The 27,964-nt window shown below is 44.0% G+C and overlaps 1 protein-coding gene across 3 annotated transcripts in view; it reads right to left on the reverse strand.

Moving 5' to 3' along the window:
• The window catches only part of CSNK1G2 (casein kinase 1 gamma 2), a 108,483-nt gene that overhangs the window by 70,775 nt on the left and 9,744 nt on the right, over window positions 1-27,964 (reverse strand). The window lies entirely within an intron of this gene.

A 27,964-nucleotide genomic window follows, 5' to 3' on the forward strand; every position in this document is an offset into this window, starting at 1 on the left:
GCCTAACGCAACACTCAGAGCACAGAGAAAATCCTCCCAGTGTGTCAGCAACTGAGAGAAAGACTGGGGATTCGGGTGCAAAAGGGGGCGTGGAGAGAGCACAGAGTGGGTAGATAAGTAAAAAAAGTTCTCTCAGTTGCTGTCAGATAAGAGGATTTTCCCAATGCTGGAGTGTAGTAGCAGCGTTCTGGAAAACTAGATTCCACGGGGCATTAAAAAAAAAATCAAGCAATTTAAAAACATTTTTACTCTCTTTATTTTCAGTGCTCAGAGAAACTGAGAAAAGAAAGAATCAATCAGTTCTAGAAAAGCCCAAGACTTATAGAAATGTATATAGAAATGTATTCTAAAGCAGCCAGAAGGGGCGTAAAATGCCCAGAGTGTGTTCTGATGCAAGGATGAAGAGGGGGAAGGCAAGATTGGAAACCAAAATGGTGGAGAAAAGAATGGACTGGCTGGAATTTTAAAAGAGGATGCATCCTATATCCCAAAGGTGCTTTTCCAAACAGCAACTGGACTTTGTTTTTCCTTGAGGACGTTTCCCTTCTCATCCAAGAAGCTTCTTCAGTTCTGACTGAATGGTGGATCCTTCCATCCTCCACCATTCAATCAGAACTGAAGAAGCTTCTTGGATGAGAAGGGAAACGTCCTCAAGGAAAAGCAAAGTCCTGATGCCTTTGAAAAAGCAGCTTTAAGACAACCATGACCTGGATGACTGAGAATTTCCACACAGATGCATCCTATGTATATAGTGACATCCTATTGCAGACCCCACCCGAAGGACTTTCAACTTTTCTGCCTTGTAATTTAAACGCAAAAGGGTTTTGCACCAGGAGTCGCTTAGTAGTCTTCCCACAAAACACTAAACATAGTTTAGATTAACCAAACACAATTGCTGTTTTTGTAAACTATGCTATGACAGAGTAAAAAAACCATATATTATGATTTAATATAATAGTCTACAGGTAGTCCTCGATTTACAGCCCCAATTAGGATTAGAATTTCCATTGCTAAGCAAGGTAGTTGTTAAGTGAGTCATGCCCGATTTTGTGCCATGATTAAGTGAATTACTGCAGTTGTTAAGTGAATCATGCAGTCATTAAGCCAGGGGTCTCCAAACTTGGCAACTTTAAGACTTGTGGACTTCAACTCCCAGAATTCCTCAACCAGCTTTCTGGGAGTTGAAGTCTACAAGTCTTAAAGTTGCCAAGTTTGGAAACCCCTGCATCAAGCGAATGTGGATTCCTTCCGTTGACTTTGTTTGTTGGAGGCCCTCTGGGAATGTTGGAGAGACTGATTGAGGCAGGGGTAAGAGCCAAGCAGGGAATTAGTCTGGAATCGTTAACATAGGCATAAGAGGGCAACGGCTGACCCCTTGAATGCCATTGGAACCTGGTCTAGTCTGGCCCAGATGCAAGCTGGCAGTGTGGGAAGATTCTTGTGAAATAGGCATGAGCAATAAAGTAGCTAATTGAACACTTCGCATACGTATCCCGCTGCTTGCGTCTGATAAAGCAAATCCGCTGCACCCATTGATTTTGTCAGGCGCCAGTTGGGAAGGTCACAAATGGCAATCACACAACCCCAGATAGTGCAAACATCATAAATACTTGCTGGTTGCCAAGCACCCAAATTTTAATCACATGACCGTAGGAATGCTGGGACGATTGTTAAGTGCAAGGACCAGTTATAAGTCACTTTATTCAGTGCCATCGTAAATTCAAACTGTCACTAAATGAATGGTTGTAATTGGAGGACTACCTGTAATTCACACAACATTCATTCATCCTTTCGTTCATTTATTTTCATCCCCATTCAGAACCAAAAACGGAAGATTCTGGAACTTGTTGTTCAGTTGCTAAGTTATATCCGACTCTTCACAACCCCATGGACCGGAGCACCAGGCCCCCCCCTGTCCTTTACTGTCTCCTGGAGTTTGCTCAAATTCACGTTCATTTTGTCGATGACACTATCTAACCATCTCATCCTCTGTCGTCCCCTTCTCCTTTTGCCTTTCAATCTTTCCCAACATCAGAGTCTTTTCTAACGAGTCCTCTCTTCTCATTACCCTGTTTCCCCAAAAATAAGACCCAACCGGAAAATAAGTCCTAGCATGATTTTTCAGGATGCTCGTAATATAAGCCCTACCCCCAAAATAAGCTTCAGTTAAGATTGTCACCCAGATGAGTGCATTTAGTACCACATTTTCCCCAAAATAAGACAGAAAATAAGCAGAAAATAAGCCCTAATGTGTCTTTTGGAGCAAAAATTAATATAAGACCTGGTCTTATTTTTGAGGAAACACAGTAGGTGGCCGAAGTATTTGGGTTTCAGTTTCAGTTATCTGTCCTTCCCCAAATCAGTCAGAGTTGGTTTACTTTAGGAATCCTGGAACTAGGAGATGCAAAAATTCAGAGCCACTCGGTGTTGCTTGGATTGAACTGAAGCCTGTTGTGTCCTATCCAACCTCCCACAGCTCCCAGGCAGTGAGACAGAAACTCCATGCATCACGCAGGCAGCTTAGGGTGGAGATATAAAGCTAGATATCATCAGCGCACTGATGATAACTCACACCACATCGTCGGATGACCTCACCCAGCGGCTAAAGCAATGGCTTATTGGATTTCTTCAATATGCTAATACAATTTTAGTCTAGCCCAGTGTATTGTAGGAACCCAATTTTCTGGTTTCAAGGGAGAGACAGTGACTTGCATGTACTTTGCATGTGGAAAGCCACATTAAATCTGTTGTGATCTCAAGTTAATGAGGTCCAGGTAGCAAGCATAAGAGAATATTTGTTATTGCAGACTCATTATAGACTGAAGGAATGTAGTATCCAAAGGATTTTTTTTTTTAGCCAACTCATCAGTTCAGACAAGGCTGCTAGAGTGGTTTGCAAAGACCAGTGTAATTCATTCAGTTGGCTTACAACCAAAAAGCATAACAGGAATATGAAGGAAGGATAATAAAAAAGTAAGTACAATCCTTAAAAAAAAAAAAAAAAAAGACAAACTTCCTGGCTCAATGCAAACTCAACAATATAGAGGACTGGATCAATCCTAAGAAAAAAAGTTAAAGGCACTTGAGGTATTTTTGAGTTTAGAAAATCAGGGCTTATAAAACTCGGCCCATTGTGGAGCATGTTTTTTTCTTCTTTTTCTCATAAGATGAAAAGCCATATGGGCAGCACAGCCATAGGAACTTGTAGTCCAAAACTTCTCAACGGCACTAGGGCGGAGGAAATATCAGGAAATATTGGCTCTTACAAGATTGGATTATGTGCCATTAAATTGGTGTGGACTCTTAGCAACCACATACAGGTAGTCCTCAACATACGACCACAATAAAGCCCAAAATTTCCACTGGTAAGCAAGACAGTTGTTAAGTGAGTTTTGCCCCGTTTTGCAACCTTTGCTGCCGCAGCTGTTAAGTAAATCACTGCAGTTGTTAAGTTAGTAACATGGTCCTGGCTTCGCTATTGATTTTGCTTGTCAAAAGATCACAAATGGTGATGACATGACCCCGGGACATTGCAATCGTCATATACATGAGCCAGTTGTCAAGGGTCCGAATTTTGATCAGGTGACGAGGGAACGCTGTAATGGTCCTAAGTGTGAAAAACGATTATAAGTCACATTTTTGTGTCATTGTAACTTAGAACAAGGGATGTGGTGGCTCAGTGGTTCGAATCCCTAGTGCCACGTAACAGGGTGAGCTCCCATTACCTGTCCTAGCTTCTGCCAACCTAGCAGTTCGAAAGCACATAAAAAAATGCAAGTAGAAAAATAGGGACCACTTCGGTGGAAAGATAACAGCATTCTGTGCGCCTTTGGCATTTAGTCATGCCAGTCACATGACCACAGAGACGTCTATGGACAGTGCTGGCTCTTCAGCTTTGAAACGGAGATGAGCACCGCCCCCTAGAGTCGGGAATGACTAGCACATATGTGCAAGGGGAACCTGTACCTTAACTTAGAACAGTCACTAAACGAATAGTTGTAAACCAAGGACTACCTGTAGATGGATTTTCTCCAGGACTGTCTTCTGAATGTGGTCCTTCAGCTCTTCCCAAGGATGCCCCACTGCTGCTGAAGACGGATCTGTCTACCTTGCAGCTGGTTTTTCTCTTCTTTTCTTTCCTTCTACCTTTCCCAGTATTAGATCCTTCTCCACAGAATTATTGCTTGGCTAATGTGTCCATAGTAGGATAATCTGCGCCTGGTCATTTGTGCTTTGAGTGGGCTGATTTTTTTCCATGATCCATTTGTTTGTTTTCTTAAATATCCATGCTATTCTCAGGAGTCTTCTCAAACACCAACATTTAAAGACGTCAATACTCTTTTATCCTGTATTGTATTTTCAAAATCCATTTATAGGACTTACTCTCTGCTATTCATGGCCACATGGGAGCACTACTCAGTTGGAAGGCAGATGCTTTTCAAGCAAAGAAAGCCGGAAGCCTGTTCAGACCTAGCCAGTCTGACCAAAGCTCATATGCTAAAGAACATGTCTCCAGATTCCTCCTGAAAAAATAGGGCTTATAAGGTGCATATTCTTATATAATCAAAGCCTCTTCAAGAGAGAGAGGGGATTATAAATTATAAATAAAGGCTATATAAATTTAATAAATAAATAAATATCTATTTGAAGAAATCCAGGTGGCAAGAAGTCAAAACACCTTAAAAGAACTTAAGGGGGAGAACTTTATTTATTAAAGTTATTTAATAATACTTCTTCTGCGGTCCACTTCTTCTGTGGTTTTATTTATTTATTTAATTAATTTATTTATAATATTAATAAAGAAGCCTGGTGGTGCAGTGGACTAAACTACTGTTGAAGTAGTATTTAGCTGCCAGCTGCCTGCAATTACTGCGAGTTCAATTCTCACCAGGCTCAAGGTTGACTCAGCCGTCCATCCTTCCGAAGTAGGTAAAATGAGGACCCGGATTGTGGGGGCAATAAGCTGACTTTGTATAAAAAAGAACACCGCTTAGTGGGGGCCAAAAGCCCTACTAAGCAGGTATATACAAAAAAGTATGAAGGCTATTGCTTAAAAGCATTGTAAGCCGCCCTGAGTCTCCGGAGAAGGACGGCATATAAATCAAACTAATAAATAATAAATTAATAAATTAATTCAATGTGTGTGTGACACACAGCTTATTACCAAGCAACTTTGGATGGCTTTAAAGAAGAGCAAACATCTAAAATAACAGATATAACCGAAAAAGAGAATTGGAAGGGACCTTGGAGGTCTTCTAATCCAACCAAATGTTATAGTCTCCAAGCAGGAGACTATAACATTTGAGACAAATGGTTGTCCAATCTCTTCTTAAAAACCTCCAGTGTTGGAGCATCCACAACCTCTGGATGCAAGCTGTTCCACTGATTAATGTTGAGAATGAGAATGTTGTTTGACCTTTGGTGAAGAAAGTGAAGAGGAATTAAACAGAACAGTTGGACATGGACAGTTCTGATTTCTGCAATGGTATATGCATCCTATCTTGCAAGAATAATCTTTTACTTTGGTCTGAACTGAATTTGATTGGCAAGATGTTCTCCCCTAAATCTTGCAAGCAGTGTAAACAGTATTAAAATAGATTAAGTCAGAGACCTGGCTGCAATATTTGCAGGAGTGTCTCTGCCTATCTTGTAAACTCTACTATTGTAAACTCTTTATTCAGAATCGTGTTGATTAGAATCTTATTTTACTCATGTTGGACAGTAATACCGTGTTTCCCCTAAAACAAGACCCACCCCGAAAAGAAGCCCTATCAAGTTTTTGAATGCATGCACTCAAATTAAGCCCTACCCCCAAAACTAGCCCTAATTAAGACACCACCCACCCCAGGGTGCAGGGGGTGGAGTGAGGTAAACATTAAGGTAGGGTGGGGATGGGGGGTTGGAGTTGCCCTACTTACCAGGCCTCACACACCCCGACACCTGCCTCGCCTTCTTCTGTGGCCACTTCTTCTGCAGCCCACTTCTTCTGTGGCCACCTCTTCTGCGGCTGCTTACCGCCTCTTGCACACGTTGTCCCGGGCCTCCATTTTCCCGTCAGAGTATTCTGGAAAACCCTCTGCAGCTGAGAAACAGGCTCCGGATTGATGCGCGCAGTGCCCCCCCCCGGCCTTCATTTCACCATCTCAATCCAGAGCTCTGTTATCGACTGCTTTCTGGAAGGCTCTGACAGCGAAATGGAGGCCAGGGATGCCGCACGTGTCAATCGGAGCCCATTTCTCAGCTGCAGAGGGCTTTCCGGAAGGCTCTGACGGCGAAATGGAGGCCGGGGGCGATGCATCCGAGCAGCAGCAAGCAGCCGCAGAAGTGGGCCAGCAGCGGGCTCCTGCTGGGCACGACTGTCGGTGCCACGGCAGTGAGGTGAGTCAATAATTAGACCCTAGCTGTTTTTTCGGGGATCAAAAAAAAAAATAAGACCGGGTCTTCTTTTCGGGGAAACACGGTAGCAGAAAGACATGTGCTTTACATACAGAAAGGGATCTTCTGGAAAAACATAGAGATTACTGCTAACATTTCAGATTATACTGGGCTCAAGGGATCAGTTATTCATCTAGTTATAGAAAGTTTTCTTAAGATTCATGGTGGCAGCGCCCTTATCCTTTTAAATAATCAGCTTGTCCTTTCTTACACCTTTTCAACTCTGAGCATTCCTATTTATAACTATCCAAAAATGTCCGCTTAATTTCAGTAGGGCTTGTTCACAGATAACATGATATATAAGATTGGAGCCTAGCCTATTAATTGTCAGACTAGATCTTGCATCCAAAATTCCAGTCAGTGTATAAAGCTCATTGAAAGAGTTCAGATTAACAAATGTGTTAGTCTACTTCAGTTCAGCGGACTGAAATGACAAAACACAAAGAGAGGGAAAGCATGGTAAAGGTAGAAAGGGATTAAGAGTTATACAGGAGTTAAGAATTATACAGAATTCCAGAGTTGGAAGGGACCTTGGAGGTCTTCTAGCCCAACCCACTGCTGAAGCAAGAGACCCTATTCCCCTTGTGGTGAAAGGGGGGAGGGAAAGAGAGAGAAAGAAAGGGGGGAGGGAAAGAGAGAGAGGGAAAGAGAGAAATAATATTACAAAAGTTTTTCTTTTTCATTGTTGCTAAACGTAGTATTTCAAAAGCAGGAAAAAAATGAAGGGGCATAAAAGTGCATTTATCGTGTTTTTCTTAGAACAATTAGCTAAACTCTGCCTTGTTTATCATTATTTTAGCTAGTAAAACCTCATTATTCAGGTTAAATTGCTGTGTTGGCACTTTGTGATAAATAAGTGGGTTTTGGGTTGCAGTTTGGGCACTTGGTCTCTAAAAGGTTCGCCATCACTGCCCTATACCATTTCAGACAAATGGTTGTCCAGTCTCTTCTTAAAAGCCTTCAATGATGGAGCATCCACAACTTCTGAAGACAAGCCATTCCACTGGTTAATTTTCCCACGAAATTTCTACTTAGTTCTAGGTTGGTTCTCTCCTTGATTAGTTTCCATCCATTGCTTCTTTTCTTAAAAAATAGTTAGTAAATACATAGCTATAGTATCTCTATATACTATTAAAATTGTCTGTAACCTTTAACTGGGCAAGATGGGGCATCATAGGGCAATTGCTTTTGAACCAATGTACCTCAAATGGGACAATTTACAGAATGCATCCAAAATCCAGGGCCCAGCAGGATTGAAATTCGGCAGATTTGTGCTTGCTTCAATGCTGCTGCACCACTGTCCAAAGATTCAATAGACTGCCCTGCCCTAGCCTACTGGTGACTGGATAGACTGCAGGGGTGAAATCCAGCAGGTTCTGACAGGTTCTGGAGAACCGGTAGCGGAAATTTTGAGCAGTTCGGAGAACCGGCAAATACCACCTCTGGCTGGTCCCAGAGTGGGGAGGGAATGGAGATTTTGCAGTATTCTTTCCCTGCCAGGCCCAGCAAGCCACGCCCACAAAACCAGTAGTAAAAAAAATTGGATTTCACCACTGGTAGATTGGCTCCTCTTTTGGTCTCTAGACAGGTCACGCCCTAGTAGTTTTGAGGTCAAGTAGACTAATCACACCACAAGCTGCCAGAGGGCGGTCAGCCGTGGTCAAACTGGCAGGATATTGGAAGTTGCTTCCATTCCCATTGCATTTTTGACCATCCGTGCTCATTCTGTTTCTCAGTTTAGGTAAGGAAACATCTCTGAAAGGGTGACCTAACAGGTGACCCATGGAGATGCTGCCAACGGTCCTACGTGTGAAAATTGATAATAAGTCACTTTTTTCATTGCTATTGTAACTTTGAATGGTTGAGGATTATCTGCACATCAGGGGTGGGCTTCAAAAATTTTAGCAAGGGGTTCTCTGCCCGGTTGTTGGGTGGGCGTGGCCATGGTGGGCGTGGCCTAATCAGCCTCCTGCACCATGGCGGAGGGGGGAGGTGTTTTTGCCCTCCCCGGGCTCCGCTTTCCTCGAGCCTCTGGGAGGGCGAAAACTTCCCAAACTTCCGGTAGGCCCGTTTTTCGCCCTCCCTGAGCCTCTGCATACACCCTGCACTTACCTGCATCCAAAACGGGCCGCATGGGGACTCCTGGGAGGGGAGGAGCGGGGTGGGCAGGGCCAGCCAGGAGTGGGATTTGGGGGTTCTCCAAACTGCACCGAATCTTAGCTAGAGGTTCTCCCGAACCCCTCCAAACCCTCAGCAGCCCACCCCTGCTATATACACTCTTGGGCGTTCTAAGAAAAATAATCCAAGATGGCACCCCTCCCCTCAAAAGTCTGTATTACGTTTAGCATAGTTGAGCTTGTTCCAATTCAAGCTCAAATCGCTGCTCATGGATGTGACCCATTTCCTGCCTCGAGGCTGTTTATGCCTTAACCAAGCCTACCCTCCCAATAGTTATTAAAATCCCTTTATCAAAAGCTAGAGTTCTGACAAAAATGTAGCCTATCACTTTTCACCCCTCTCTTTCCCAATTCCCCAAACCAAGAAACATCTAACAAAGGGAAGCACACTTGCTAGCAACATTGGCACACCATGAAAGTTAAGACCTTCAGAGCTGAAAATCTTCTGTGTTTTAAATCAGACAGGAGCTACTGTTCTCTCTCTCTCTCTCTCTCTCTCTCTCTCTCTCTCTCTCTCTCTCTCTCTTCTCTCCCTAGATACTGTATCTAGAAAGCTTACTAAAAAGCAGAGACATCACCCTGCCAACAAAAGTGCGTATAGTCAAGGCTATGGTTTTCCCAGTTGCAATGTATGGCTGTGAAAGTTGGACCATAAGGAAGGCTGAGCGCCAAAGAATTGAGGCCTTTGAACTCTGGTGCTGGAGAAGACTCCTGCGAGTCCCTTGGACTGCAAGGCGATCAAACTGGCCAGTCCTAGAGGAGATTTATTTATTTATTGCATTTATTGGTTCGATTTATATGCCGCCGTTTTCTGGAGACTCAGGGCGGCTTACAATGCGTTAAGCAATAGCCTTCACACTTTTGTATATACCTGCTTAGTAGGGCTTTTGCCCCCCCCACAAGCGGTGTTCTTTTTTTTATACAAAGTCAGTTTATTGCACCCACAATCCGGGTCCTCATTTTACCTACCTCGAAAGGATGGAAGGCTGAGTCAACCTTGAGCCTGGTGAGATTTGAACTTGCAGTAATTGCAGGCAGCTGGTGTTACTTAACAGTGCTTTAGTCTGCTGCGCCACCAAGGCTCAACAGTCAGATCAACCCTGACTGCTCTTTAGAAGGCCAGATCCTGAAGATGAAACTCAAATACTGTGGCCACCTAATGAGAAGGAAGGACTCTCTGGAGATGAGCCTAATGCTGGGAACAAAAGAAGAAGGGGACGGCAGAGAACGAGGTGGCTGGATGGAGTCACTGAAGCAGTCGGTGTGAGCTTAAATGGACTCCAGAGAATGGTAGACAACAGGAAGGCCTGAAGGAATGTTGTCCATGGGGTTGCGATAGGTCGGATACGACTTCACAACTACAACAACAACTGCTGTAGTAGCTGTCTTGCTTGTGATTTTTGTCTTATTTATTTGCCCTCTCTTTCCTTCTCCCTTCCCTGCCTAGCTAAAAAAAACACACCTAAGTGGTTCATCAGGACAAGACTTATATGCTCTCCTGGCTCATGACAGCCATGGGAGGGGGGGAATGAGAGAGAGAGATGTATGAATGTTCCCTCTGTTTTCCCCGGTACTTAAATAAGAAGTGAGGCTGTGACCCACCCTCCATTAATTCTTACGCTTCTCATTTCAGGACAAGCCATGCCTGAGGTGGAAAAAACACATCCACCCCAGGCGATACCAAAGGGAACTAGAAATGTCACAATGGAAAAAAGAGGCATTTTTTTTTAAAGAGGTGGCATGGGGATTGAAAAGCAGGAAAGTTCTAAAAATAATAAGCACACACATGCTTCTCCGCATGAGCCAGTCACTGAAGTAAAATATGTGTCTGCTTTTAAAGATGAAATGAGGAAGAGGGATTTTGAAAAAAAAAACAAAAAACACACAAACACAGAAAAAGAGTGAGCAAAACTCCAGTCTAGGTAGACAGGGATAATCTGGGATTTCAACGCTTCAAAAGTTATTCAGTTCTGATGTGTGAAAACAGGGAAATTATTAAATTATAACAATTGATAAATGAACTGTAAATTTAATTCATTGGAAATGAAATGGAATGAAATGGAATTTTGTTTTTCTCCTAGCTCCAGCCATTAGTTTTGTAGCATGGCTTGGGAGTCTAAACATGCTTGGGATGATCACATATCTATTGCCCAACAAACATTTAAATAAATAAACAAATAATAAAATATAAATAGATAAACAAACAAACAAGAGATAATAAATTAATTAAGAAGAAAACAAAAAGAAAACCTCAAAAGGCAGATCTGATGGACCACTGGATCTTTTTCTGCCCTCAATTTTTTCTGTTTCTATGGTCCGTAGGGCTGTCTTAACACATGGGCCTGATGGGCACTTGCCGATGGGCCCAACGAGCATAGGGGCCCCATACTAATCTGTATATGTTAACCCTTCAATGCACCTTGTATCATATAAATACAGCAACTGTATGGCTTACTGAGTATTATTGTGTTTTTCAAGCCTAGTGTATTGTTCAAATGTTTATCATGTTGATTAGCTTCATAGCATGTTTTTGATGTTTCAACACCGATTTTGTTGGAAGTGCCAATAAAATAAATATATGTTTAATTTTATCAACCATTTACATTTTTATTCCTGTGAGTAGTTGTCGTGAGTAGTACACTGCTTTGCCTGGGGTCCATAACGCTGTTAAGACGGCCCTGGTCCATGCGTGTTTTCACTGTTTCAGACAACGCACATGCACTTCAGCAGTGCAACCAAATCTCTCCAGGAATGCTCTTGTGGAAAGCATTTGCTGGTGGAAACCTTTCTGTGGTCACCACATTACAAAAAAGATATTGAGACTTGGGAAAAAGTGCAAAGAAGAGCAACTAAGATGATTAAAGGCCTGGAGACGAAAACATATGAAGAATGGTTGCAGGGTTGTTTAGAGAAAAGAAGGACATGAGGCGACATAATAGCAGAATTCCAGTATGTGAGAGGTTGCCACAAAGAGGAGGTCAATTTATTCTCCAAAGAACCTGAGGGCAGGACAAGAAGCAATGGATGGAAATTAATTAAGGAGAGAAGTAACCTGGAATTAAGGAGAAACTTCCTAACAGTGAGGACGATTAACCAGTGGAACAGATTGCCATCAGAAGTTGTGGGTGTTTCATCACTGGAGATTTTTAAGAAGAGACTGGACAGTCACTTGTCTGAAATGGTAGGGTCTCCTACTTGAGCAGGGGCTGGACTAGAACAGCGGTCACCAACTGGTGGTCCGCGAGAAAATTTTGGTGGTCCACAGAAAAATTATTTGCATTTTTTATATTGCACTAAATCAGGGGTCCTCAAACTACGGCCCCTGGGCCAGATACGTGCAATGAACGTTTGTGTTGCTGCAGAGAATCTCCCCCTTCTGGGTCTTTTTGTGTGGGTCGGAGGGGGGCAGAAATTCCAACTTGGAGCCTGCTTCAGCCTCCTGGGCTTTGGGTGAAGGCTGGAGGGAAGTGCCGCTGGTGGCGAAGAGCTGGAGGGCCTTGTTCCAGTGGGACAGCATCATGGCCTGGAACTGGCTGACGATCTCAGCCTGATGAGCCTCTCAGTGCCTATACCCGGCCTTGCACTCCCCGCAGGTCTTCCCTCTACTTGGAAAGCCTATGCTCGTAGTCCTCACTGAGGTGCTTCTACTGAGCCTCCTTCTTGGTCAGATCCAATTTGAACCGAGCCAGCTGTTTTGTCAACTCTTTCTCATGGTGGCTGCTTAACTCCAACAATTGCTTCCTGTTGGGGTCCTAAGGAGCCCGGACGGGCAGGCAAATAGTAGCGCATAGAGGCTGGCAAGGCACCCCTCGATGTGAGTGACATCGAGTTGGCCCCGCCCACCCAGTCACATGACCACCTTGCCATGCCCACCCAGCTGGTCATTAGGCAGATCATATTAGTGTTCCGTGAGATTTAAAATTATGAATTTAGTGGTCCCTGAGGTCTGAAAGGTTGGTGACCCCTGGACCTCCAAGGTCCCTTCCGGCTCTAGTCTGATTGATTTCCCTCAAGAATGAAAGGCCATGTTTTCAATAAAGTTCCATAAATCTCCGCTTTCCTAATCTCTCAAGACTACTACAAGAACTCTTTCAGCAACAGGTGGCGCTCCGTTCAAGGGTCGGCCTAATTTACATAAAGGTGATTTTTCTCATGCGCTAGCAACTTTCACAAATTTGTTTGGGGCGCATAGTTTCTATTTTGTTTCTGCTTACCCCTCCACTTTCATAACAAAAGGGTCAATTTGCTGCAAGAACTTTACTGCTTCAATGCATTTAAAGCTTGAATGCTTCACAATGGAGCTGCGCAGAACATGGCCTTGGAATGTATTAAATAAATAAATGAATACAATCCGAAGCTATTTTTAACCTGATCGTTGCAACCAATCAGGGAAAATCCCAATGTTGGTTAATTTCTTTGGATTTCCCCTTGAAACGGGAGTGAAACTTAAGTGAACAAAAGTTACCAAGTCAACCTATAACAGTTTCTGACCTTTGAATTGTCGAGCTAAATATTATCTGCCCTTGGATTGTCAGAATGTCTCCTGAGTTTTTTCATTTGCTTCCCAGATTCAGACAGACATGGCAGGAATCAAACTGGGATTTTCTTGCATGCAGAGCATCTGTTTTAGCTGTCACTTCAACTGACAAAGTTCCCTAAGGAAGTTATCTCTAATTCTGTGGTTTTGCATTGTCTTCAAGATAGAAGACACAACACTCACACTAGGGCAGATGAGCCCCAGCTAAAGCATTAGGCATGCTTAATTTTTCATGAAACTGAACCCACCGTCTTAATTCACACACAGCGACTTCCTTATTGCAGGGATGTCAAAATGTGTTTTTTTTTTCGCGGCCTGTTGCTATTCCCTTGGATGTACCTCCTGACTTGCAAAACAGAAGGAGAATTCATTTGCACTTGGCTGGCCAGCAGAGACTTCTTACCCATTACGGTCCTCATCTGTTCCAGCTGTTTCTGCAAGACACGTGGCCCAGGAGAAATGCGATGCCCAGAGTTTGCCAAGAGAGGAAGATGGCCATGAATGAGGCATTTTATCCATATTAACCACATCTCCCAAGCAAGCAGCTGACAAGAGGGTTTCTGTCTACTCCCTGTGACCGACCGTGTCAAGAATAGTTGGATTTTGTGGGTCTGTGAAGGCAGACAAAATTGTGCGCTTTGGTAAAAGCGCTCTCTCTCTCTCTCTCTCTCTCTCTCTCTCTCTCTCTCTCTCTCTCTTTTTCTCTCTCTCTCTCTCTCTCTCTCTTGCCACAATTTATCTGGCAATTTGCACCACTCTGCTTAAGACAGAACTCAATCTCGCGAAAAAGATAAGTCTTTCCTACTTCACTGGGGCTTCAGTGAGTCAAGAAACTGAAACCACTTCTCAAGTTTCAGTATTTTACCCCATTCTAACTCTCCAAAGGGACACGGTGGCTCAGTGGTTAAGACGCTGAGCTTGTCGATCAGAAAGGTCAGCAGTTCGGCAGTTCGAATCCCTAGTGCCGCGTAACGGGGTGAGCTCCGGTTACTTGTCCCAGCTTCTGCCAACCTAGCAGTTCGAAAGCACGTAAAAAATGCAAGTAGAAAAATAGGGACCAACTTTGGTGGGAAGGCAACAGCGTTCTGTGCACCTTAAGCATTTAGTCATGCCAGCCACATGACCACGGAGACATCTTTGGACAGCGCTGGCTCTTCGGCTTTGAAACGGAGATGAGCACCGCCCCCTAGAATCGGGAACGACTAGCACATATGTGCGAGAGGAACCTTTACCCCTTTAACTCTCCAAATGAAATAAAGAAGAGTTGTCATATAAAGTCCTTCTCACATCTTTCATTCCCACAATATGGGACAGGAGGTCCTGCTCAGGGTCATTCAAATCAACCCCTCAGTTGGGACTACAGCAATGCGCTCTACCTGGGGCTGCCCCTTGAAGACCATCCAGAAGCTGCAACTACAGATAGTTCACAACTTAATAACCACAATTTCAAATTGCTAAACAAGGCAGTTGTTAAGTGAGTCACACCCAATTTTATGACCCCTATCTGGGAAGGTTATAAAGGATGATCACATGGCCCTGAGTCTCTGTAACCATTGTAAATCAATGCCAGTTGTGATGTGTACAAATTTTAATTTGGCCACTTGGCTGGGCATTTGATTAAGGATGCTGCAATGTATGAGGATTGGTTGTTAGTCACTTTTTTCAGTGCTGCTGTAAATTTGAATGGTTGCTAAACAACTGGATAAGAGGAGTATCTCTTATCCAGAATGTAGCAGGGCATACATGATAATGGCCATGGCTCACTTCTACTTTGTGAGCTGCAGCCAATCCTGGTAGGCTTCTGGAAACAATTCAAGGTGATTGTTATCGCCTATAAAGCTCTATATGGCTTAGGACATGGTTATTTGCAAGAATAAGAGCCTTGGTACTACAGTGGTTTAAAGCACCCTGTTATTAACACAGCTGCCTGCAATTTACTGCTGGTTCGAATCTCTCCAAGGCTCAAGGTTGACTCAGCCTTCCATCCTTTCTAAGGTAGGTTAAATGAGGACCCAGTTTGTGGGGGCAATAAGCTGACTTTGTATAAATATACAAAAAAAGTATGAAGGCTATTGCTTAACGCACTGTAAGCCGCCCTGAGTCTCTGGAGAAGGGCGGCATATAAATCAAATTAAAAAAAAATAAAAAAATATCCACAATATTTCTTCAGACATCCAGAGCAGGGTGTTATTCATCCACCCAGGATATGTGGTTCTGGTCTGATCAAGTGTTTTTTTTAAAAAAAATTAAATTGGGGGTTTTAAACTCGTCATTGAGATAATTGTGATTTGTTTTATAATCATATGCTGCCAGAGATCATTTTTGTGAGTTGGGCAGCCATAATAAATTTGGCCAGAAAAGATAAAGACATTGAGGATAGCTCTAAAGGTAAAGGTTCCCCTCGCACATATGTGCTAGTCATTCCCGACTCTAGGGGGCGGTGCTCATCTCCGTTTCAAAGCCGAAGAGCCAGCGCTTTCCGAAGACGTCTCCGTGGTCATGTGGCCGGCATGACTAAACACCAAAGGAGCATGGAACGCTGTTACCTTCCCACCAAAGGTGGTCCCTATTTTTCTACTTGCATTTTTTATGTGCTTTCGAACTGCTAGGTTGGCAGAAACTGGGACAAGTAACGGGAGCTCACCCCGTTACGCGGCACTAGGGATTTGAACTGCTGAACCGCCAACCTTTCGATCAACAGGCTCAGTGTCTTAGTCACTGAGCCACCGCATCCCTAGGATAGCTCTAAGAGAAGAAAGGTGATATTCTGTTTTAATACTAAATTAGATCAGAGTTCAGCAGTCCTTTTTTTTTTTTTTTTGGTTCCAAGCAGTTTTTCCTCAAAGGGCGAAACTGTAAAATATTGAGTATGTAATGAATGTGCAAGATTGTACACACACACACACACACACACACATCTATAAGGACAAAACTAATACCAGCCTTAGCACTGACAATGAAGATATTCAGGTAATAGCTTCTACCTTTTAGAATCAACCATCCACAGCAGGCATGTCCAGCCTGTGGATCACATGCAGCCCTGGACAGCTAGTAATGCAGCCCCACAAGATCATAAACTTTTAATGTTATTATGTCATTTATAGCAATAGTGTCAATGAGCAATGAGCAATGGCTCATGAATTAATTAGGGCATCTTTCGGAAACTTGACAAATAGCACTTAGACTTATATACCGCTTTACAGTACTTTACAGCCCTCTCTAAACGGTTTACAGAGTCAGCGTATTGCCCCCAACAATCTGGGTCCTCATTTTACCCACCTCGGAAGGATCGACGGCTGAGTCAACCTTGAGCCTGGTGAGATTCGAACTTCCAAATTACAGGCAGCCGGCAGTCAGCAGAAGCAGCCTGCAGTACTGTACTCTAACCACTGCGCCACCATAGCTCATGAATTATACCGTATTTTTCGGAGTATAAGACGCACCTACATTTTTTGGTGAGGAAAAGAAGAAAAAGACATCTCCTTCTGCCTCTAAGCAATTTTGCCTCCTTGCAGCAAACAGCAAACAGCCTGCTTTACTTTCATTTTCGTTTTCAGCATAGCTTGATTAGCACAAGGAAAAAAAAATCTGCTCCAGCAATTTACCTCTTTGCAGCAAGTAGCAGAGTCCTGCGCAAAACAGCTGAGAGCAAATCATCGGGAGGCTGATCCAATCAACTTATGCTAATTAAGCTGTGCTGAAGTTGAAAGGAGCTGTTTTTTCTTGCTGTTTGCTTGCAAGGAGGTAACTGCTGGGAGGCAGAGGCCAAAGCCAGCGGGTGGGCGGGGGCTACATTCGGTGTATAAGACGCACCTAAATTTTCACCCCCTTTTGGGGGGGGGGGGAAAGGTGCGTCTTATACTCCAAAAATATGGTATATTTTAAATGCTGCCCAAGACAATTCCTCTTCACTTAAGCCAAAAGATCGGACTTCCCCAAATCTCAGACTAGCACTTGGTAGAGTAGCCATGAAGGCCTTGGAAAAGATAATCACATGTCCTGATGTGTCCACCTACAAAGACCAGATCAGCCACTCGCACAAACGGATTTGTGCGCACTCATGTGCCTTACACTCACATAGATCCATCCCTCTCTCCCCCTCCAGCCCCCCCCATCCCGCCAAGCCAGAACGTTTGGGGACTGCTACAGTATTCTCTTATTTTTTTTTATTTTTTTTTTAAACAATCTGAAAGTTAGTTACACAGCTTAATTCTACACTGCACCTCCATGGAAGTGGGGGAAAGGCATTTGTGCAGATGCTGTTTTTTTATTTTATTTTTAAAAAAGCAAGCTCCAGGTGTCTCTAAATCTAAATCTTTTTTTTTTTTAAATGCCAAACCATGCATCTCTAAGAGAAAAAAAAAGAAAAGAAAAATTCTGGGAAGACCAAAAAATTAAAACAATATATCTAGGAAACAAGACAGCTAACAATTTTGGAACTGAGGAAAAATACTCATATAAATGAAATTAAATACAATGACCGTGAGAGAACTCTGCCACAATGGAGCACTTTGATGTACAACCTGTTTCCTCAGGAGGAAAAAAGCCACACTTAAATTTTCTATGCATAACATTAACCAACCTTTGCTCTGTTTTACATAAATTAGCAAACACCATCGTTGCTCACACCAAGCATGGCATTCTGAGACATGAATAATAGCTTTCCATTCTTGTTATCCTAAGTCCGTGATGGCGAACCTATGGCACGCGTAGCCATAACGGTGGGCATGCGACCTCAGCTCTGGTGTGCACGGGCCAGTTGATTTTCGGGCCTTCTGGGCCCACTAGAAGTAGAGAAACAGGCTGTTTCCTGCCTCCGGAGGGCCTCGGGAGGTGGTGGTGAAGGCCCGTTTTTCTCTCTCCCCAGGCTCCAGAGCCTTGCTAGGAGCTTGGGGAGGGCAAAAACAGCCTTCCCCACCTCCCTGGAAGCCCTCCAGAGGCTGGAAATGGCCTATTTACCAACTTCCGGTGGGACGCATGCGCATGACCCCCCCCTTCCCCCCCCTCCTGGCACGCGATGGCTAAAAGGATAGCCATCACTGTCCTAACTTGTCTCATTAAAGCACACGATACAAAAGAAAAACAGCTGGAATTCCAACAACTTCCAAAGCATCCATCTTTAAGGCCACTTAGCAAACCTGCATCACATGTTAAACAGAATCTTCCACAGGGGTTGAAATCAGATCACATTTCTCCATCATGGCACCAACTTCTTGAAATAGCTTTCCTTTTAATGGCGGACGGACAGCACAGTCCATGAAGCAATTGGTCCAGAGAGCTTGACAGCTGATGATCATTTGTGATGTTTGCTATTAATGTTAATAATGGCTGTAACCGTTATTCATCTACATTTTTATTTTATTTTTTAAATTTGCACTCATGATAGGCCACTCTGGCATACAATTCTCAAAAATATATACAAAACTTTATAAATCTAGTCCTTGTCTTATGACCAGTCTCTTAGTGACCATTCAAAGTTATGACAGACCCCACAAAAGGTACATCAACTTAAGGTAAAGGTAAAGGTTCCCCTTGCACATATGTGCTAGTTGTTCCCGACTCTAAGGAGCGGTGCTCATCTCCGTTTTTAAGCCGAAGAGATCATTTTTGTGAGTTGGGCAGCCATATTAAATTTGGTCAGAAAAGATAAAGACATTGAGGATAGTTTAAAGGTAAAGGTTCCCCTCGCACATATGTGCTAGTCATTCCCGACTCTAGGGGGCGATGCTCATCTCTGTTTCAAAGCCGAAGAGCCAGCGCTGTCCGAAGACGTCTCCGTGGTCATGTGGCCGGCATGACTAAATGCCAAAGGCACATGGAACGCTGTTACCTTCCCACCAAAGGTGGTCCCTATTTTACTACTTGCATTTTTTACGTGCTTTCGAACTGCTAGGTTGGCAGAAGCTGGGACAAGCAACGGGAGCTCACCCTGTTACGCGGCACTAAGGTTTCGAACTGCTGAACTGCCGACCTTTCGATCGACAAGCTCAGTGTCTTAGCCACTGACATCAACTTAACGGCATATAAATCTAATAAAAATGAGTCTCTGAGCTTGGGAGCAGGCAAAGTGAGGAGACAAATGTCTTCATCATTGGCTTACCTTTGCTACAACTCCTACCTCAATCCTCAACTGTTGCATGCCATGGAATGACCAACATCATCCATTATGGGCCCCACTACCCATTTTACTAAGACTACTACTACTTTACTACTACTAAGACAACAATAACCAAAGTTAAGGCTACTCACCAGGAAATCAAGAGTTGGTAGTGTTCCATTTAGCCGAGTTTTATCTCCTCATTTGGAGATAACCACTCTCACTTTGCCATGGCACCAATACAGGCACAAGTCCTTGAGTTACTATTGTAATCAAGTTGTTCCCATAACTGTCATAAGTTATAACGGTCATAAAACAGGTTGGCCATGTGGCTTTGCAACTTTATTTCCTGCATTAAGCAAACACGGTGATCATAAAACCAACATCACGGTCATTGAGCAAACCTGTTGTTCTCTATGGCAGAGATCTCTAACCTTTCTGGTTCAGCGGACCAGTGGAGGCAACATTGGTGGTGGTGGTGGGTGTGTTGGGGGGGGGAGGAGATGGTTTTGTGTGTGCATGCACGCATGGCACTTTCACAAATGTAGCTTTGCGTGTGCACACTCGCACACGCCCACCACTTCTATGGCCTGGTCAGTGGTGGGTTCCTCCCGGTTCCGCAGAGCAGGTAGCGGTGATGATATGATGTCACCAAACCGGTTCTGCCTCCCCACCCCCTGCTGCATTATTCTTACCTTTTATTTGGCCCCACCCCCAATCTATTGCTGCCTCCTGAGTCCCAGCTGATCAGCTAGAGGGAAAAAAACTCTTTAAACTCTTGCCGTGGGGCTTCAAAGGGCCGCCCTACAGCTGATCAGCGTTAAAAGGCAGTGTGGTGATAGACCGGTGCCTCCAAAAACAAATGAGTAGACCAGTGCCTGCAAAAATAAATGGGTAGACCGGTGCCTCCAAAAACAAATGAGTAGACCGGTACAGCTCTGCAAGCAGTTAAAAGCCTTGGTAGACCAGTACCTCTGCTAAATCCTAAAGAATTGTCACATGACCATCAAGCCACGCCCACAAATAAATCACGCCCACAGAGCTGGTAGTAAAAAATTTAGAACCCACCCCTGGGCCTGGTTCCGAATAGGCTGCAGCCCGATACTGGGTTGTGAACCCTGGCAGTTCTTATTAATGTATGATTTCAATTTATACAGATGTCCACCTCAAGCATATGAGGGGGGGGGGGGTGCTTACAAGAAGTAGAACAATATAAAAGCAGAATACAGTATATAAAAACCATAAAAACATATAACACCATCCACAGGTGAGTTATAAAAAACAGTGGATATCAATCAACCGTCACCATGGTATAACATAGGCCACTCTAGAAACCCTAAAAACTGTCTATGCAGTTGCATTTTTATGCTTTATGTTGAATATATGATATGTGAATATCCTCAAGAGTCCCACATCTAACTGTAATTCAGTAATGATATAGGGCAGTGGTGGCAAACCTTTTACTCACTGAGTGCCAAACAGGTACGCGCTTTGCCCACGCATGCGCTATCAGCGCTCGTCCTCCTTCCCGTGCACTTCACGCGCAACTGCACCAATCGCACACACACACGGCTTGTGCACGTGCCCCCCCATGCGCTGCGTACGTAACCACATCATCTGTGCATGTGTGTGGCTTTCGCACAACTCCCCATGCGCTGTGTGTGCAATCACACCATCTGCACATGCGCACGGTTTTCATATGTGCAATGCACGCATGTGAATGCTGTCTACGAATGCATGCACTGCGCACAAGTACTCTCACGCACATGTGCAAAGGCACACAGGAGAGCTCCAAAGACCAGCTGGGTCCCCTGAATTGTGTACATGCGCACTGGAGGCCTGAATACCAGCTGGGGTGCGCGTGCATGCGCAGCTGCAGGTAAATTGGGCAACATCTCACGTGCCCGGAAAGATGGCTCTGCGTGCCACCTCGGGCACGCGTGCCATAGGTTTGCCATCACGGATATAGGGTCTCCAGCTTGAGCAGGGGGTTGCCTCCAACAAGTCTCATTTTACCGATCTTAGAAGGCTGAGTCAACTTTAAGCTGATCAGGATCAAACTGTTGGCAATCGGCAGAGTGAGCCTGCAATACCACATTCTAACCATTACACCACCATGGCTCTCTGGTTCACCACAGTGAACCCAGCCAACTGTGCCTTATTCAATCAATCATGATATTGGCAGTGTGAATCCACTGTCTCAATTTGGGAACAGAATGTCACAGTCCCAAGAGCCTATCCTTTTTAGGAATATCCACTTTTTTGATCCAGTAAGCCGACTGGACTGAAAAATAAGATGCAGTTTTGCCAAAACCCAGAAGCCTTGGTTTTCAGCTAAACCACCATAAAGCCAGAGTCATGTGACTGCAGGGCACTGCAAACAGACATAAATGCAGCCACGTTTCCAAGTGCCCAAAGTGCGGTAATATGACTGCAGGGAGGGGTGGGGGGCCTGCGACAGCCAGAACTTCAGATCTGGGTCGTAAAATCCCCTTTTCCGGGTGTGTTGTAAGTTCAAACGGTCGCTAAGTGACCAGTCATAAGTTGAGGACTACCTGTGTGCTACTTCTTGCTATGACAGCTTCAGATCAGCTGGAGATAGTCTAACCAGGCCTTTTGGGAAGAGGAAGTTTTATCTATTTTTAGAAAGAAAAATAAAATTAAAAGAAAAGGATGGGTTGGTACATCATGCTGAGTTGAACTACTGGTTTACAATATCTCCATTAAGCCAAAATAAACATTGCTGCTCCTGGTAAATTAAGTGATGTCACAGCTGTCTCATCCCAGTGCCTGGAGGCTGTGGGGGTCTGGATGGGAAAGGACAGACTTCAGTGAACCCTGGCAAGATCGAGCGGCTTTGGGATTGGGGCCTTCTGGTTCTAGGACTATACCATTTTTAGTACTGGATGGGGTTGCCCCAGATGTACCCAGATGTACCCAGTGCACCATCTGGAGCTCCTTCTAGACTTATGACTCCCTGTTCAAAGAACTTCTGTGCAAAGTGGGCCTTTGCATAGCTTTGTATTGTGTTCTCCGTGTTTTCTTATCCACTACTGGGGACAAAAAAAAACAAAAGTTGTAAAATTGGTTTGGTCATGTGACTGACCTGTTTTACATTCATTCCAACTTGTGACCATAACGCCTCCATTATGGTCATATCAGGGGTAAAATCCAAAACTTTTCCCTGCCGGTTCTGTGGGCGTGGCTTGGTGGGCATGGTGTGGCTTGGTGGGCACGGCAGGGAAAGGATACTGCAAAATCTCCATTCCCACCCCACTCCAGGGGAAGGATGCTGCAAAATCCTCATTCCCTCCCCACTCCTGGGGGAAGGATATTGCAAAATCTCTATTTCCACCCCTCTGGGGCCAGCCAGAGGTGGCATTTGCCGGTTCTTCGAACTACTCAGAATTTCCACTATTGGTTCTCCGAACTACTCTAAAATTTCCGCTACCGGTTCTCCAGAACCTGTTAGAATCTGTTGAATTTCACCCCTCGGTTATATGTCAAGGACTACTACCTGTATATCAGGAGATTTAAAACTAAGGATTATATTCACAAAAGTATTACATCTGAAGAGCAAAATAGGAAGAAAAAGAAGCCGAAATATTAATGAGTATTACTGTCAAATTATTAGCTATTTCGTGTAAGACCGATGTGATTTAAGAATGGTAAATGCAGTAAGCTTATCCTTTTGAGGGAACTCATTAATTTCCTGGAAAGTTAGAGCCTTTTCTTTTCTAGCAATATCATCGTATAGAGGAGTGGCCCCCAATCTTTTGGGCACCAGGGACCGATTCCATGGAAAGAGGTTTTTCTGCAGTCCGGAAGGGGTGTGGTCTCATATGCTGCCTGCATCCCACAGATGGAGCTTCACTTGTTTGCGTGGCCCAGTTTCTGGCATGCCACGGACCAGTGCCAGTCCACGGACCAGGAGTTGGAGACCCCTGTTACAGAGTGAGTAAGGGAATTCTGCCCCCCCACCAAAATCACCTCTGTTTATTTGTTTTTCAATTTACCCAATCACTAATTTTGTTGAGCTAATGAAGAACTTAGTAAAAGAACGGAAAAAGAAGTAAAATAAAAAATGTTAAGCTGCAATTAATAATTAGCAAAAGATATAAAGCAGATAAAAGCCACCGATACATTATAATGCTGACACAAAGTTAAAGAAAACACAAAACTTCAAAAAATAAAATTAACTTTTTCAGACAGATATATACATGTCATGTGTCAGTGGTGGGTTGCCCCCGGTTCGTACCGATTCTATAGAACCGGTAGTAAAACCGGTGGGAGGCTCCGCCCACCGACCCCAATGTCATCAGAACGCTTCTGCGCATGCTTCAGCATGTGGCCCATTGCAAACTGGTAGTAGAGGTAAGTAGAACCCACCCCTGACATGTGTGTATATCTGCATGCAAACATACATATTCAAAGCATACGAACATTCATATCCAAAGCTGCTTGTAAGTCAAAGACCAAAATCTACCGAAACTATTCTAAAAGCCTTCAATAACTTCCTTAAATAAGAAGGGGCGAACCACTGGCAGTTCTTATTAATGTACCATTTCAATTTATACAGATGTCCATCTCAAGCACAATTGGGGGGGGGACACTTACAATAAATAAAACAATATAAAAGCAGAATACAGTATATAAAAACCATAAAAACACCATTCACAGGTGAGTTATAAAAAAACAGTGGATATCAATCAACCCCTAACCATGGAATAACATAGGCCACTCTAGAAGCCCTAAGAACTGTCTGAGCAGTTGCATTTTTATGCTTTATGCTGAATATATGGCTGTGAATATCCTCAAGAATCCCACATCTGTCCGGCATTGGTTATAACCACAGTTCAATAACTGCAGTCCAAAAATGATATAGGCCAGGGTCTCCTGCTTGAGCAGGAGACCCTGTTAACTCTATTATCCTGTTAACATCTGAAATAACAACAATTCCTCACCTGCCTTATAACAAAGGATGCTATTAATTTTCTGTTGGGTTTTCCTAACACAGATAAATGTTGTATTTGCAAACTGATTTATAACCTCATCTCCTTAGGCGATTCTGTGCCCACTGCACAAACAGGACTTCAATTTATAATCTCAGCTTCTGTTATACAAGTAAAACTGCAGATGATCAGGAATTTGAGGTCCTAGATTTCGCTTTATTCATAAGGAATCTATTTTAAGCAGATGGATGTGAAAAAAGAGTGAACACTAAAGTTTGATTCAAGCAATGTTATCACCGCCACTTTCATAGAAGTCGAGGCCATATGGTTTGCACAATATCTACACCCCAACAAAATGGAGGTCCAACTTTAGTGTTTAGAATGATCAATAAGTTGTTTACAAGCACCAGGCCACAGTGTAATTGAAACTCAGAGTTTGGGACCAGAAAGATAACCTAGATATTCTAAATCAGGGGTCAGCAACCTGTGGCTCCGGAGCCGCATGTGGCTCTTTGGACCCTCTGCTGTGGCTCCCTGTCAGGTGATCCCACCACTGGCTGGCCCCGCCCCTCACCATCCCCCTCCAATCACTCCTCGCCTGGCCTGAGAAGGTAAGGGCGACGGCAGGGGATGGAGAAGTGGCTAGGGCAGAGACAGAGAGATACAGAGAGAGGGGGGGGAGAGAGAGACATAGAGAGGGAGAGTGGGTGGGAGAGGGAGGGAGGGAGGGGAGAGAGAGATATGTCATAAGGATTTTGTGGTTCCTGGTGTTTTTTAACAACTGATTTTCTGCCCTAATGACCGGCTGGGTAGGCGTGGCTAGGGGGTCATGTGACTGGTGGAAGTGAGTGACATCGAGTTGGCCACGCCCACCCAGGTTTTGTGGCTCCCGGTGTTTTCTTTTCTGTGGGAAACAGGTCCAAATGGCTCTTTGAGTATTTAAGGTTGCAGACCCCTGTTCTAAACCGTCATGTTGTATCAAGTCAGAATGCTACCATTTCAGGTAGTCCCCAATTTAACAGCCACAACTGGGACCAGCATTTCTGTGGCTAAGCAAAATGGCTGTTAAGTGTGCTGTGCCAGATTATACAACCCTTTTTGGCACCTTGTTGTTAAGCAAATCACTGCGGTTAAGTGAATCATGCACAAATTCTTAAGCAAATTCAGCCTCCCCCATTGACTTTGCTTGTCAGAAGCTGGCTGGGAAAGTCACAAACGGTGATCGCATCACCCAGAGACATTGCAACCATCATAAATACATTTTAGATGCCATTCACTAGAATTTTGATCGTGTGACTGTGGGGATGCCGCAGCAGTCGTAAATGCAAAGACTGGTTGTAAGTCACTTTTTTAAATGCCACTTGAATGATCGCCAAACCAATGGTTCTTAAGTCAAGGACTGCTGTGGCCCGTACGCGGCCTGTGCAGCTAGTAGCTGATTCAGACAGCGAGGAGACTGGTGTGGTGCTGCGCCAGCAGCCTGTGCAGCTGGCACTTGAGTCGGACAATGAGGAGGCTGGAGAAGATGTGGTGCCAGAGGCGGGGATTCAGCCAGGGCCTTCAGAACCTCCAGAAGCTCCCTTAAGTGAAGAGGACGAAGAAGAGGAGCCTCTTCTCAATGCATGCGTGCGCAGAGCTGCCAAAAGGCAGGAGTGGCTCCTCAGGAGGAGGTCTCCTCAAGAGTAAGTCTTGGGGCTAATTGGCCACTCCCTTAGCCTATTTAAGGAAGGACAACGACTGAGGCAATTTGCAGGGAACAACTTAGTTCACATATCTTCGTGTCTTGTCTTGCTTATCTTATCAGCTTCCTGCAAATTGCTTCTGGGCATTCTGCCAACCATAGTAAGCTTTCAGTTATTAATCTTTGAATTCTTGGCGGCTGTTAATGAAATTAATTAACAGTCGTTGTTGTAAAAGACTGGTTTATTCAGTAAACTAAGGTTTGAACCGACTTTGTGTGTGCTACGTTCTTTGGGGTCCGTAGCTGGGGCAGAACAAGGACTATCTATAGTTCTCTGGAAGAGACCTTTATAGCAGCTGACTTTTAGTATTGGATTGAGGATCTAAATATACCCATATACTGGGTTCATATATTGCACAACACCATAACATGGGTTTAAACATTGTGCTCAATCACAGATCACAATTCATACATCACAACAACTGTTTGCATAATACAGGTAGTCCTTGGCTTACAACAATGCTGAAAAAAGGGACTTCTGCCCATTTTTCACACTTATGACCACTGCAGCATCCCCATGGTCACATGACTTACATTTGACAATCGATTCATATTTATGATGGTCGCAACTTCCCGGGGCCATGTGATCCCCTTTTGCAACCTTCTGACAAGCAAAGTCAATGGGGAAGCCAGATTCACTTAACAACTGTGTGACTAACTTAACAACTGCACTGATTTACTTAACAAATGTGGCAAGAAAATTCGTAAAATGGGACAAAACTCACTTAACAAATTGCTCACTTAACAACATAAATCTGGGCTCAATTATGGTCATAAGACGAGGACTACCTGTATGCTAACTCAAACCAAACCACCCCCTTATGGCTTTGTAAATCGGTGAATAGCAATAGCAATAGCACTTACTTATATACCGCTTCACAGTATTTTACAGCCCTCTCTAAGCGGTTTACAGAATCAGCATATTGCCCCCAATAATCTGGGTCCTCATTTTACCGACCTTAGAAGGATGGAAGGCTGAGTCAACCTTGAGCCGGTCAGGATCAAACTGTTGGCAATCGGTAGAGTTAGCCTGCAATACCACATTCTAACCACTGCACCACCACGGCTCTCTGATTCACCACGGTAAACCCAGCCAACTGTGCCTTATTCAATCAATCATGATATTGGCAGTGTGAATCCACAGTCTCAATTTGGGAACAGAATGTCACAGTTCCGCGAGCCTATCCTTTTAGGAATATCCACTTTTTTTTTTTTTGATCCAGTAAGCCGACTGGACTGAAAAATATCCCTGATAAATCACTTTTACAAAATTATTGGGAATGTCATATTTAGTCCAAATCCAACTACCAGCTCACCGAGTCACACTTTTAAATATGGTTGCAAGGATGGCCTTGCGTTTACTGTACCCGTGTTTAAGGCCTGGCCCCATATCCACAGCATCTAAAGTAAGTAAATAAATAAAAACTCTCCCTGGGGGAAAAAAAAGATAACCTTGAAAAAAGCAAGACAGCAGAACAATTCACTACAAGAATGACTTGGAGCTCTATGAAAGTCGTTTCCCCCATGCTGGAAAAATTATTCCCTGAAATAATGGCCGAAACCTTTCCCTGCTGCCAACATTTGGTCTGTATTTATTAGTCAATGCCATTAGACTCTGCATTGAAACTGGTGGGAGGCAGGCATGGAATTTACCAGGAACACTCAACTCAGACAGTCTGTTCCCATTAGGCTGTTCTGATCAGCAAGCATTATGCAGCAGAGAGAGAGACAGATATAGCACTGAAATACACAGGTGCAGCTGAAACAGAAGGAGCAAGCAGGGCCTTTCTAAGAAAGTGCAGGCAACCATCAAGATGGGAAGGAGCTTTATCCCCCAGGAGGATCCTTGGCCTACTGCGACCAGCACACCAGCCAAAAAACTCCGTATGTTGTTCGCTTTGCTATTGCAGGCTGGCGGAACAGAGAAACGAGCCCTGGTTTGCCATCTGTTTTGCCAAACTGTGCTGCCAATTTCTCTGGAAAAAAAAGGGGCCACCGTCTACCCTCCCTGCTCTTCTGCAAGGT

Source organism: Pantherophis guttatus, chromosome 1 (assembly GCF_059756535.1).
Source record: "Pantherophis guttatus breed Tessera chromosome 1, ASM5975653v1, whole genome shotgun sequence".
Lineage (NCBI taxonomy): Eukaryota > Metazoa > Chordata > Lepidosauria > Squamata > Colubridae > Pantherophis > Pantherophis guttatus.